The following is a 14,820-nucleotide window of genomic DNA, read 5'->3' on the forward strand; positions in this document are numbered from 1 at the left end:
CGTGCACACCACTGCTCCTTCCCCTGTGTCAGCTGATAGTCAGCCCCCTGCCCAGGACCCTGGCACAAAAACCCCATCGTCGCCTCCACGATCATCCACAGCATCCACCAGCGTTCAGCTCTCCATACCCCAGACGCTGGAGCGGAAACGGAAATATAGTGCAACCCACCCGCACGCCCAAGCCCTTAATGTCCACATCTCTAGATTGCTTAGCCTGGAGATGCTGCCCTATAGGCTAGTAGAGACCGAGGCCTTTCGCAACATCATGGCGGCGGCCGCCCCTCGGTATTCGGTCCCCGAATACCGAGTGGCAGGGCCACTATATATCGCTGACGGCACATTGGGTTAACTTGGTGGAGGCTGGGACCGAGTCTGACCCTGCGGCTGGTCATATACTGCCGACGCCGAGGATTGCGGGGCCTACCTCGGTCCAGGTCTTTCAGGCCTACTATGCCTCCTCCTCCTCCCACCCCTCCTCCACCTCCTCCTCCGAACTACCATCCGTGGGCATGGCGCCATCAGTCGCTAGCTCTAGGCACAGCAGCAGTGCCGTCGCTAAGCGACAGCAGGCGGTGCTCAAACTGCTGAGCCTAGGCGATAAAAGGCACACCGCCCAAGAACTATTACAGGGCATCACGGCGCAGACTGATCTGTGGCTGGCACCGCTGAACCTGAAGCCAGGCATGGTTGTGTGTGACAACGGCCGTAACCTGGTGACGGCTCTGCAACTCGGCAGACTGACACATGAGCCATGCCTGGCCCATGTGTTAAATCTGATAGTTCAGCGTTTCCTCAAGACATACCCCAATCTGTCTGATTTGCTCACGAAGGTGCGCCGCATCTGTGCGCATTTCAGGAAGTCCAGCACAGATGCTGCCACTCTCAGGGCAACGCAGCGCCGCCTCCAACTGCCCGCTCACCGACTGTTGTGCGACGTGCCCACGAGGTGGAATTCAACATTAACCATGTTATCCAGAGTTTACCAGCAGCGCAGAGCCATTGTAGACTGCCAGATGTCAACTTCCACCAGAACTGGTAGTCAGGTCAGTCAGCTTCCTCAAGTCTACAATGAGGAGTGGACGTGGATGTCTGATATCTGTCAGGTGCTGAGTAACTTCGAGGAGTCAACACAGATGGTCAGTGGCGATGCCGCCATCATCAGCCTCACCATCCCGCTGCTTGGCCTGTTGAAAAACTCTCTGATCAGCATGAAGTCGGAAGCTTTGCGCTCGTCACAAGAGACGGGGGAAGAAGATTCCCTTGTTGATAGCCAAAGCACCCTTAGGTCTGTTTCTCAGCGCATATCGGAGGAGGTGGAGGAGGATGAGGAGGAAGAGGAGGAGAATGTTGGCGAGACACAAGAGGGGACCATTGTTCAGTCCTTCACTGTTCAGCGTGTATGGGCAGAAGAAGAGGAGTTGGAGGAGTTGGAGGAGGAGGAAATGGACAGTCAGGCCAGTGAGGGGAGTGAATTCTTACGCGTTGGTACTGTGGCGCATATGGCAGATTTCATGCTAGGCTGCCTATCCCGTGACCCTCGCGTTCAAAGAATTTATTCCAGCACCGATTACTGGGTATTCACTCTCCTGGACCCACGGTACAAGCAAAATCTTTCCACTCTCATCCCTGGAGAGGAAAGGAGTGTGAGAATGCATGAATACCAGCAGGCCCTGGTGCACAAGCTGAAACACTATTTCCCTTCTGACAGCGCTAGCGGCAGAGTGCGTAGTTCTGCGGGACAAGTAGCGAGGGAGAGTAGGCGAGCAGGCAGCTTGTCCAGCACTGGCAAGGATACGCTTTACAAGGCTTTTGCCAGCTTTATGTCACCCCAGCAAGACACTGTCACCTGTCCCCAGTCTCGGCAGAGTAGGGCTGATCTTTACAGAAAGATGGTGAGGGAGTACGTAGCTGACCATACCATCGTCCTAATGATCACACAGCTCCCTACAACTACTGGGTTTCAAAGCTGGACATGTGGCACGAACTGGCGCTGTACACCTTGGAGGTTCTTGCCTGCCCTGCCGCTAGCGTGTTGTCCGAGCGGGTTTTCAGTGCAGCTGGTGGCATCATCACCGATAAGCGTACGCGCCTGTCGACTGACAGCGCTGACAGGCTGACGCTTATTAAGATGAATAAAGCCTGGATTTCTCATAATTTCCAATCTCCACCAGGTGAAGGAAGCTCAACCTGAATAATTTATCCACTCCTCCTCCTCATTTTCCTCCTTCTCCTCCTCTTTGTACACTAAAGCAGAGGAAACTGGCTATTTTTTGACAGGGCCCACTGGCCTTAGCTATAGTACTTTATGCATTTAATTTTTCTGGAGGGCCACCTACCCGGTCCTCTGTTTTAAACAATTTTTGGGAGTGCCACATACAGGCACTCAATCTATTCAATTTTTCTGGAGGGCCACCTACCTGCTCCTCTGGTTTGAAAACTTTTTTGGACTGCCACATACAGGCACTCAATCTATTCAATTTTTCTGGAGGGCCACCTACCTGCTCCTTTGGTTTGAAAACTTTTTTGGACTGCCACATACAGGCACTCAATCTATTTCATTTTTCTGGAGGGCCACCTACCTGCTCCTCTGGTTTGAAAACTTATTTGGACTGCCACATACAGGCACTCAATCTATTTCATTTTTCTGGAGGGCCACCTACCTGCTCCTCTGGTTTGAAAACTTTTTTGGACTGCCACATACAGGCACTCAATCTATTTCATTTTTCTGGAGGGCCACCTACCTGCTCCTCTGGTTTGAAAACTTTTTTGGACTGCCACATACAGGCACTCAATCTATTTCATTTTTCTGGAGGGCCACCTACCTGCTCCTCTGGTTTGAAAACTTTTTTGGACTGCCACATACAGGCACTCAATCTATTTCATTTTTCTGGAGGGCCACCTACCTGCTCCTCTGGTTTGAAAACTTTTTTGGACTGCCACATACAGGCACTCAATCTATTTCATTTTTCTGGAGGGCCACCTACCTGCTCCTCTGGTTTGAAAACTTTTTTGGACTGCCACATACAGGCACTCAATCTATTTCATTTTTCTGTAGGGCCACCTACCTGCTCCTCTGGTTTGAAAACTTTTTTGGACTGCCACATACAGGCACTCAATCTATTTCATTTTTCTGGAGGGCCACCTACCTGCTCCTCTGGTTTGAAAACTTTTTTGGACTGCCACATACAGGCACTATCCAAATTAAATTGTCTCCATAGCAGCCTCCACACGTTGTCTCCATTGCTACCTCCAAAAGTCGTCCATATAGCTGCCTCCATACATCGTCCCCTTATCAAACGAGGTGTGTCAGGCAGAAATTTGGGTTGTTTTCATGGATTCCACATCAAAGTTGTTAACTTTGTCGCCACCCTGCTGTGTTATCCACAAAATATACTGGCAAACTTTTACCATTTACGGATATTATTTCAGCGCTTCTTGCGCATCTGTTTACATTCCCCTCACCCGCCATATCCCAAACTTATAAGAACGCTACTACACTTAACTTGGTGCAGGCTGGGACCGAGTCTGACCCTGGGGCTGGTCATATACTGCCGATGCAGAGGATTGCGGGGCCTACCTCGGTCCAGGGCTCAAAGGCCTACTATACCTCCTCCTCCTCCAACCCCTCCTCCACCTCCTCCTCCTCCTCCGAATTACCATCCGTGGGCATGGCGCCATCAGTCGGTAGCTCTAGGCACAGCAGCAGTGCCGTCGCTAAGCGACAGCAGGCGGTGCTCAAACTGCTGAGCCTAGGTGATAAAAGGCACACCGCCCAAGAGCTATTACAGGGCATTCCACATCAAACTTGTTAACTTTGTCGCCACCCTGCTGTGTAAGCCACAAAATATACTGGAAAACTTTTATCATTTACCAATATTATTTCAGCGCTTCTTGCGCTTCTGTTTACATTCCCCTCACCCGCCATATCCTAAACTTATAAGAACGCTACTACACTTGATCTTATACAAAAGGTTCTTAGAAGTGCTGTTTGGGGAGTAGCCTAGAGACAGGGGCTTGGATTGGCGAAAGCTCACCTGGCAGCGGAGCGCCAGCTCCATGCCAAGATCCAACTAACATAGTTTTAACTGCAGCACCTTTAATCTACTACTAGTTCACTGCCTCCATACATGGTCCCCTTATCAAACGAGCTGTGTCAGGCAGAATTTTGGATTGTTTTCATGGCTTCCATGTTAACTTTGTCGCCACCCTGCTGTGTAATCCACAAAATATACTGGCAAACTTTTATCATTTACCAATATTATTTCAGCGCTTCTTGCGCATCTGTTTACATTCCCCTCACCCGCCATATCCTAAACTTATAAGAACGCTACTACACTTGATCTTATACAAAAGGTTCTTAGAAGTGCTGTTTGGGGAGTAGCCTAGAGACAGGGGCTTGGATTGGCGAAAGCTCGCCTGGCAGCGGAGCGCCAGCTCCATGCCAAGATCTAACTAACATAGTTTTAACTGCAGCACCTTTAATCTACTACTAGTTCACTGCCTCCATACATGGTCCTCTTATCAAACGAGCTGTGTCAGGCAGAATTTTGGATTGTTTTCATGGCTTCCATGTTAACTTTGTCGCCACCCTGCTGTGTAATCCACAAAATATACTGGCAAACTTTTATCATGTACCGATATTATTTGAGCGCTTCTTGCTCACCTCCTTTGGTTCCTCTCTGCCACCCATTGGTTTGAAGCCTGAGTCCATTTAGGGTATGTCGCCATGCCACTCTCTAGCCTGCCGCTGCTGCCGCTGCCTCTGCATGCCGTCCCCTATAGTGTCAGGGTCAATTATTGGATGTTTTAGATGCTATCTAGCCTCATTCGGTCACTCTGTCATGGCCATGCTGTTGCCCATAATTTTGGCATAATGGTGCATTTAAGCAGCCTCAGAGGCATCCATGCATGCTGCCCCTGCTGTTTCCTGTCCATTTCCGTGGTGTTTCCATGCTTTTCTGAGGTTCCCAGGTGTTTGGCCAAGCTTCCCTGTGCAGAGCCTTGGTCCCCTTGAAAAATGCTCGAGTCTCCCATTGACTTCAATGGGGCTCGTTATTCGAGACGAGCACTCGAGCATCGGGAAAAGTTTGTCTCGAATAACGAGTATCCGAGCATTTTAGTGCTAGCTCATCTCTAGTAGTCAACGATGAAGCAGCACTCCATATTGTGAAAAATAGTGACTTTATTCCACCATAAAACTGCAACGTTTCACCTTATCAATAAAGGCATTTTCAAGCAATAAGTATTTAACTGCCTGTATTAATTACAGACGGTCCCCTATTTAAGGACACCCATCTTACAGACAACCCATAGTTACAGACAGACCCCTGTGACCTCTGGTGAAGCTCTCTGGATGCTTTACTATGCTTTAGTAATGTTGCAAAATTCAAAAACCCTGCATCAAAAAAAAAAATTCAATCGCTATATTCTGACACCCAGAATTTTTTCATACTTCAGTGTACGGAGCTGTGTCAGGTGTCATTGTTTGCGGGATGGGATGTAGTTTTCAATGAAACCATTTTAAAAAATGTACAACCATATGATCACTTTTTATTCAAAGTTTTATTTTAGGCAAAAAGCAAAAAAAGGGCTGTGTGTACATATTTTACAAATTAGTGTAGTTTGTCGCTATTTTCCGTTATGGGGTTTATCGAGGAAAATGATTATTTGTAGAATTTAATACATCTGAAATTTTGAGATGCGGTGATACCCAATGAAAAGGGGGTTATTTGACTTTTTATATTTTTCATATATTTTAAAACTTTTTAAATTTATTTTTTACTATTATTCAGGGTACTTGAATCCTTGAATATACTGCAATTAAACTGTATTGCAGTGTATTGTAGATATACTGCTGAGTCTGCTGAGACAGACTGTAATATAAAATTAATAATGACAGCTATGGGCGCCATTTAAAGGGAACCTGTCACCAGGAGACCCATTTTTAGCACTCCCCCAGTCCCCACAGAGCATAGGACATACACTGCCAAAGTGTTTTTGTATAAAAAATTGTTTTTACAGAAAATAACTTATGTTATATTGTACCTTTCATTAGCATCTGCTGTGTGGCTAGGCAGTTGCCTTTTGGGAGGAGCTGGAAAGGAGCAGTTTCCCCCCCACCCTTGGGAAACATGTGACCTTTTCAAATATATGAATAACTCCCGTCACTCGGGATTGGCTGTAGAGGAGCAGGGGGCGTCGCTAAGCCCAGTGATGGGTGTTTTTATATATTTGAAAAGGTCACATGGAGTAGCTGTTCCCCAAGGGTGGGTGGGGGGAACTGCTCCTTTCCAGCTCCTCCCAAAAGGCAACTGCCTAGTCACACAGCAGATGCTAATGAAAAGTACAATATAACATATCTTTTTTTTTCTGTAAAACCTATTTTTTATACAAAAACACTTTGGCAGTGTATGTCCTATGCTCTGTGGGGACTGGGGGAGTACTAAAAATGGGTCTCCTGGTGACAGGTTCCCTTTAAATGGCGCCCATAGCTGTCATTATTAATTTTATATTATACTGCTGAGTCTGCTGAGACAGACTGTATCTACAATACACTGCTCTGTGGGAGTGCTAAAAATGGGTCTCCTGGTGACAGGTTCCCTTTAAAGTTCCTGTCAAACGTTGGGTGACTAATACAGCCAACATCAGCCCCATAAGGAGAGGGCTCTGTCACTGTCTCTCCATACTCCCATTCATGACCACCTGATGTATATTTATGATGGCTGGTTGTGAAGGGGTTCATTTTGAATGCATTTTTCATGCAGATCCCCATGCAATTTTCAATCTTTTTTTTCACATGTCAACCTATTTAATCTGCTGATTGTAAATGTTAACTTGCCCAAAGACTGTCATGTAAAAAACTCTGAGGCAAAAAAGTGACCATGACCATGAAATTTCTATGTGCAACGAGACCCATTGGGGGATATTTCTCAAAAGCTGTTACACTGTGCACCAGGGTGTGATGTCCCACCAATACCTCCACTGCACCGAATATGTCAGGAGGTTCCGACCCTGTCTGGCATAGAACAGCACTTTAACCTGCCCCCGTTCACTAATTTCACCACCAGACACGCCCTCCTTCAAACCCCTCTTTGGCCCCATGGCAAAAATGCCAATAATATCCATCATATATATTTATATAGAAATGTAGAGGGCAGCACTAAATGCACTCAGGTGTAGGCAGATGGCAACACTCCATGGATTCAGATGAAAAATATCAGTGGACATTTATTACCATGTGACAGCAACATTTTGGCTCCTCCACACTTGCTGTATCCTCTAAGGTCACTGTCTTGTTGCATCAACCCCATCTTCAGCATGAGGTCAGGGTCTCCTGCCCTGACAATCTCCTTTTTTGTCTTAAGAAAGATTGGTTATCGTGAACCATGCCCTGAGATGAACAACTTTAAGGAGAACTTGTAAGACTTTTTATCAAAATGTCTAAAGTTGGGAACAAAAACACTTCTAAAGACCTGGATATCCAACAATTCATGGTCTACAAGTAGAGAAAATGTTGTGATGTTACTATTCCCTGTCGGAATGGGTGTCCTATTAAATATTACAATAGAAACTGGCAAAAGAGGTTCCCAACAACGAGACTGCACAACCTTCAAAAACTCACTTCATTTATATACAATGAAAACACTGAAAGAAGAATTTGGTCTGCAGAATACCACAAAGCATTTTGCTGCTATCCAGAAAATATGTGTGGCGTTTTTTTCAAGTTTGCCTGAGATGACCTGGTTGCTTCACAATGGTTTTAGGAAAATATATGGGAGGGAAAATAAAACAGCATACCAACACCAAAGCCAAGGGCATCTGGTCATGACCTCAATGATGTGTATAATCCAAGAAGACAATGCCCCACAGCCCTCACAGCAAGTGAATGAAATTAAGGACGGTTGTAAAAGTAGATGTTTGATTTACTGATCATAAATGAGTTGTCCCATTTATCATCATGTTTATAGATCAATTCAGCTCATAATTATTGACATTTTTGTAGCTGCACTAGGAACACTCTGGAGATGTTTAGGCAAGGCTTCCAGAGATATTTATGAACTGCAACACATCTACAGAAAGGATTGCTGGAAAATTCCTTTAAATTGATGAAGGGTTACTCATGGGGACATTGTCTAAGTCAGTGATTTTCAACCTTTTTTGAGCCGCGGCACACTTTTTATACTTAGAAAATCCTGGGGCACACCACCAACCAAAATAGCACAAAATGACACTAAAACAGTCATATTATACATATAGTTAAATATATAGATTCTAAATTTATTTTACTCAATCAGTGTGAAACCTGGGCCTGTTTCGATAAACACAAAAGGGATATCCTGGCAGGAATGGTGGAAAGACACACACAAAGCTCTTCCTCAACAGTTCTCAGTTTCTCCCTGAGAAGTACTATGGCCATGAGGCCAGAGTACAAGTGCCAGCTTATATACTCAGCATATGAGCTGGTACTTGTAGTACTCCAGCCTCATGACTATAGTATTTCTCATTTTACATTTCTCATGGTTATATGCAGTATACTGCTGGAGTACTAAAAGTACCAGCTCATATGCTGAGTATTCTGCCAACAGTTCATATACTCAGGCAAAAGCTCATATAGTCAGCATTATTGGTGGGCATTACCATGGCGGTGGGCAAATGCGAGAGTCTCTCCACTCTCAGGATGATGCGCCGGTCTCGGTGACGTCATTTTGTCACGCGAGGTTCAAAGCATTCGCATGTGTTATTGTACACGTCTCCTACATTGTAAGAAGCCGTGACTGCACATCGCTGCGCATTGCCGGGAAACAAAACACAGGGGGCACCATAGTTTGGGGAACTTTCCCCGCGGCACACCCGACCATGTGTCGCGGCACACTAGTGTGCCACGGCACACTGGTTGAAAATCACTGGTCTAAGTGCTCGGTATTTATCACATACCCCAGCACAGGAATTTGATCTAGAAACACAGAACTATGAGTAGAGGTTTCAGTTAAGTGAAAAATAACACAGACGGTGAAGGTGATGTCAGAAAATAGCCAGGGTGGGCAGAGTCCAGTATAACTTGGTTAGTCAGTCAGAGGTCAGGCCAGGCAGGGAATGTTTGTAATTGGTGAATAAGGCAAAGGTCAGAAATCAGGTAAATGGAGAAACCTTCACAGACACCTTGGCATAGACACTAGCAGGCTAGAAACTTTATTGCTCAGGCACCCTCCAATAGGGAAGAGTGCCTTAAAAACCTAGGATACATAGTGATGTATTAAAGAAGTTAAAGGGAACCTGTCATCAGCAATTGGCTTATTAAACCACTATTGTCAAGCAGCGTCACACCTATTTTTTTTTTCTCTTTCATGGTCCAGTCTGGTGGCATCATCCATAAAATCTAATTTTAAGTGAGATGTACCGTATACACTCGAGTATAAGCCGAGTTTTTCAGCACAAAAAATGTGCTGAAAAACCTCACCTCGGCTTATACTTCTGACGCTCTCCAGGCAGGTCCTCTTCTATATAGCGATGCTCCGGCATCGGCTCCATGTCCCTGAGCTGTCCGTCGCAGGGAGCATGACATCAGCGGCTCAATGACATTCTACTATCTGCGCCGGCAACGGCACACACTATGATGTCAGCAATGGCATCATATGACATCATAGTGCCTGTGACGGACCGCTTGCCGACACAGAGCCGGTGCCGGAGCACCGCTGGATAGAAGAGGACCTGCCAGGGGGTGTCAAAAGGTGAGTACACTGTTTGTTTTTTTTGCTACATGCATTATATTGGGGCTCAGGGGCTTCCGGCTATATACTTGGAGGCTGGCAGGCTATATACTACAGGGAGCTGGAAGGCTATATACTACAGGGAGCTGGAAGGCTATATACTACAGGGGGTTGGCAGACTATATACTGGGAGGCTGTGACCAATGCTTTTCCCACCCTTGGCTTATACTTGAGTCAATAAGTTTTCAATTTTTTTGTGTTAAAATTAGGGGTCTCGGCTTATACTCGGGTCGGCTTCTACTTTAGTATACAAGGTAAGTTGGTTTATAAAGTCAAGGAGATGGAGAAGGATCTGGAAGGTGTTCAGGTGCATAGCAACATACTGGTAGTAGTTTATGAGGTTAATTTCTGCAGATAGGTTCCCTTTAACGAGGATGTGTAACTCTCATGTACTAAAAGAACTACGATCCAGGCGCCAGACTGTGCTATTGTGAGCTGCTAAAATAAAACTTTTGTTTAATATAATTAGCACTATAGATATTGTAACGGGTCACACAGACAACAGAACTAAAAGTCTCTATGGGAAGAGTTCGGATGGAGGAGTCTGTGGACCAGTGGACCCTCTGGACCACCGCAGGAGATGGTATGAGGCCTGCGGTGGCAGCCAAGGTACAGGGAAGTGCAGGAAACAGTCCAAGCCTGGGATGACAGCAGCAACACAGAGGAACACTGGTAACGCTGGCACGGACTGTAGACACCGCTGGACTGGAACCCTGGGAGGCACAACAGGAAGCACGGAAGCAAACTGTAGACTTGACACAGAATGGCAGGAGCACACGGAGGTACCCTTGTAAAGCTGGAGACAGGAACACGGAGGAACACTGGTAACGCTGGAGATAGGAACACCAGGAGCGTATGGGAATGCTGTAGATAGGAGACACGGAGGCGTCTGGAAATGCTGGAAGACAGGACACACGAGGAGCGTATGGGAACGCTGGAGGCACAAAGGAACATAGGAAAGAGTCTGGAAACGCTAATGGGCTTTCTCTTCCGCAGGAACGGCTTAGGAAAGCCTGGCATGGAAACCATAGGAGATCCTAGGAGAAGATCCAGCGGGGATTGAAGGGAGGTGCCGGATTATAAGGGCGAGCCGGATTAGCAGGCGCCAATCAGGAGGATGCTGGCCCTTTAAGGCTTGAGAAGTCCACGTGCGCGCCCTCTAGTGGTGAGAGCATGCGACTGCAGGCAAGGAGGCCAGCAGCCTACACGCCGGGAGCTGGAGCACAGACAGGAGCCAGAAGAAGTAAGTGAGGGCAGGGGGACGGGGACTGGCAGGCAGCGGAGCACGGGTGTACCCGCGATCCGCGACATGGATCGTGGGAGCACCCGTGACAGATATTTACTCAATATCTGGAGTTATAGCCCTCCTGAGAAGATCACATGCCTGACAGACTTCACTGCTAGTCAGCCACCAATTGTGCAAGTTCTCCCACTTAAAAAGATGAGAGAGGCCTGTAACTGACATCATAGGTAGACCTCAACTCTGAGAGACAAAATGTGATAACTTATATTGACATGTATAATCTACAGGCAGTCCCCAGGTTACCTACAGGATAGGTTCTGTAAGTTTGTTCTTAAGTTTAATTTTTATGTAATTTGGAACTCTATATTTCATAATTGTAACCCCAGCCGAATTTATTTTGGTCTCTGTGACAATTGGATTTTTAAAATATTGGATTGTCATAAGAACCAGGATTAACAATAAAGCTTCATTACAGACACATTTAATAACTGTTAGAGCTGTTTATTGAAGCCTAGGACTAAAGTACAGGAAATTACCAACTTCCAGAGGTCCGTTTGTAACTAGGGGTTAGTAAGTCGGGTGTTCTTAAGTACTGGATTGCCTATATACTATAAACACAACCATATGTTAAAAAAGCAAATGTTTTTTATAAACAACTGATTACATTCTGATTATAGATGGAATTATAGTGAGTTGTTGAAAGTGATCGTGGCCACGCGCAGCTTGAAGCCGGGCAGCCCACTGTAACAAATGTTTTACAGAACCGCAGGACACAGCAGCCCTTTGACAAATGCCAGACTTGTAAATGTGCCAGTCCGTGCCTGCTGACTCCACAGCAAGTACTGGGGACCTTAAAAACATCTATTTCAGAACATTTGTTTTCACTGGGTCAGAGTAAAGAATTGCTCCATAACACTATGTACCACTGAACGTTTTTATACACACCAGGTATTAACCAACTTGTTTTGGACAATATGACACTACACAAATATTGGGCGTCTTTTCCTTTCTCACACCTGTGAAAACAGCCATTTCTTGTAAAGTCTGATCATTTTAGATTTTAGAATTCACAGAATGCTGGAGGAAACGGTATAGAAGCTATTGCAGGGCTGGATTTGTCATCTCCTTTGGCCCCTGATATCATCTGACGCCAATACACTGGGCACCGCTGTGAGCCTATACCCCCTGCGCTCTACATTGCTTTTCCTGATTCTAGCTGATAGTTGGAGTGCTCTGTGTAAGACTCACCCCAATATGATGTGAAACACATAAATGGGGGGCACTGCTAATGTAGGGTATAATTTCACAAATCCAAAGAACGCGTAAATTATAATGGCATAAAAAGGGAGAAGTAAATGAAAACAACTATCTTTACTATTTATCCAATATGTATAAATTACAAACAAGCCAAAAGCATGATAAAAACACTTAACAGTACAAAAAATTGTACACAAATAAACCGATGTTGGTAGGAGTCAGATGGCCCCATCACCTAGCTCCCACAACACCTATGTGTAAGACTAGGTAGAAATTCACATCATAAGCATGGTAACTGCTACAGGGGGTATAAGAATGATAAAGCAGTAACAAGAAAATAAAGAAAAGTCACCCCAGTTACTCGGTCCAGTCGGTGTCGTGGTGCATGGAGCACCCCATCGCTAATAGGTGGCTTACACAGGGGTAGAATCCTCCAAACACTATGTGCTAGTTAAAATATTCCCTACATACCTAACTGGCTGTGGGTGGTCTGCATTACTACTGTAACAAGATAACACAAGTAGTAATTCATGTGACGGCCTGTAGACCGAACTCCTTTATAGCTCCTTATAGCGGCGGAGGCTGCATGGGCACCGGGCGACACCCTTCAGCCCTGCACAAGATATAATTCAATGAATCAGCTTTGACTAGAGTGTTCCTTTAATGAAATTTTGAACATTGATGTGATGTCATAGCGTAGCCTTATATTGCATGACGTAATATATCACAGATATATTTAATATAGTGATGCCACAGAATTGTATAATAAACATTGTTACAAAATTATAATTTACCCAGTTATGTCACACTACAACAAATAGATTTATTTGGAAAGAAGGTGCCAATGGATCACCTCCTAAAGGTGTATCCCTGGGCTTCACCCCTTCCTGACTGCTTCTGTGATAGATAACATTTGTGAAAACCACTTACTACAGTATATTTATTTAGGGTACCTAAAAAATTAAATAACACCCTTTCTCTAGAACTGATATATAAATAAACATAAACAGTAAAAATCACATACATGTTAGGTTCCAAATGCCCGCTCTATCAAAATATAAAAACAATAATTCCTGGCGGTGAACCCCATAATGAAAAATAGCGCTCAAATAGCGCATTAATGCACTTTTATTCCATTTTACATCATTTAAAAAATTTTATAAAAAGTGATTAAAAGGTCACACAGTCCCCATAATGGAAGCAATGAAAACATCAGCTCATTTTGCCAAAAAAACGTCTTGCATGGCTCCATACACCAAAGTTATTAACCAGAAGATGGCAAAATGAAATGATTTTTTCATACACATTGTTTTAATTTGTAATAAGTATTAACACAATAAAACCTATATAAATTTGGTATCACCGTGATCGTACCGAACCAAAGAATAAATTAGATGTATCATTTGGAACGCACAGTAAAAGTTGTAAAAACTGAGTATATAAAAAACACTTCCTACCTCCATGTGACTCTTCAGGGGAGAATAACCAGATCCTCCTGACCATATAGGATCAGGGAAGGGGCAGACCCAGAAAGGTATCTGTGGAGAGACAGTTCAGTGGTAACGGTTCTGTAACTTCTATGTGTTGTGAGACACTGAAGGGGTTAACTGTGGATGGGCGGTATGTTTCCCCTAGGTTTTCCTACTATGCAAGGCCTTAGTGCTGAGGTTGTGTTGTCCAGCACCTTGGACACAGGTGGCGGGAGCAGCCTAATCAGCCTGCATAAAGCTGCTGAGCAGAACTGATAGTGTTGTCTCTCTGAAAGGAGGCTGGAGAGCACACAGCCCTGACCTCTGTGCCTGGAGCAGCGACTTATTTTATGTACTAGTGGTGAGTTAGAGAAACTCTGTTTAGTTAGCACCCTGACGGGTAGGATTTTGTTTGTTTAATGCCTGAATGTAAAGGCTGTTTTATTTTGCTGCTGCAATAAACACAGGCTAGACCTGTTTTGGACTGTACCTTGGTGTCACTGTCTTGAACTGCATCCCAACACCCCGCTACCTCAGACTCTACTGGGCCAAATCTCCCACAGTGTCCACAATTTCCCCTCTATTCCAGGGCTATAAAAATTTAAACCGCTGGTTGTGATTCTGCATACTTACCTCCACTAAATACACTAAGCTCTTTCCCATAGTACTCCACGCTATCATCACGCAAATGGCCGGGCCAGAAGTGATATCCAACTTACTGTGAAATTGTTTCCACATGAGACAGCCTAAGCAATAACATGTCTAACGTGGTGTCATGAGTCACCCGACCGAGTGTATGGCATCATAGGGTGGATATATAGGAACTGATTCTATGATAGTTCTTTTCCCTTTATGAACAATTTGGATAAAAGCATTAGGTATTGAGCTAATATCTATTTTAGGGATGAACATAATATGAAATACACACCCTAAGGAGCATTAATACCCTAATTGTGATAAAGGAGACATACACTAATCGACACGTACTGTTGATTCCATATGTAAGTATCTACCAATGATATGCCTCGGGCTGAGCCTCTCAGTGCGCCCAGGATGATTTGGCATGTGATAAAGCCATGTGACA

This window comes from Engystomops pustulosus, chromosome 1 (assembly GCF_040894005.1).
Source record: "Engystomops pustulosus chromosome 1, aEngPut4.maternal, whole genome shotgun sequence".
In the NCBI taxonomy this organism is placed as follows: domain Eukaryota; kingdom Metazoa; phylum Chordata; class Amphibia; order Anura; family Leptodactylidae; genus Engystomops; species Engystomops pustulosus.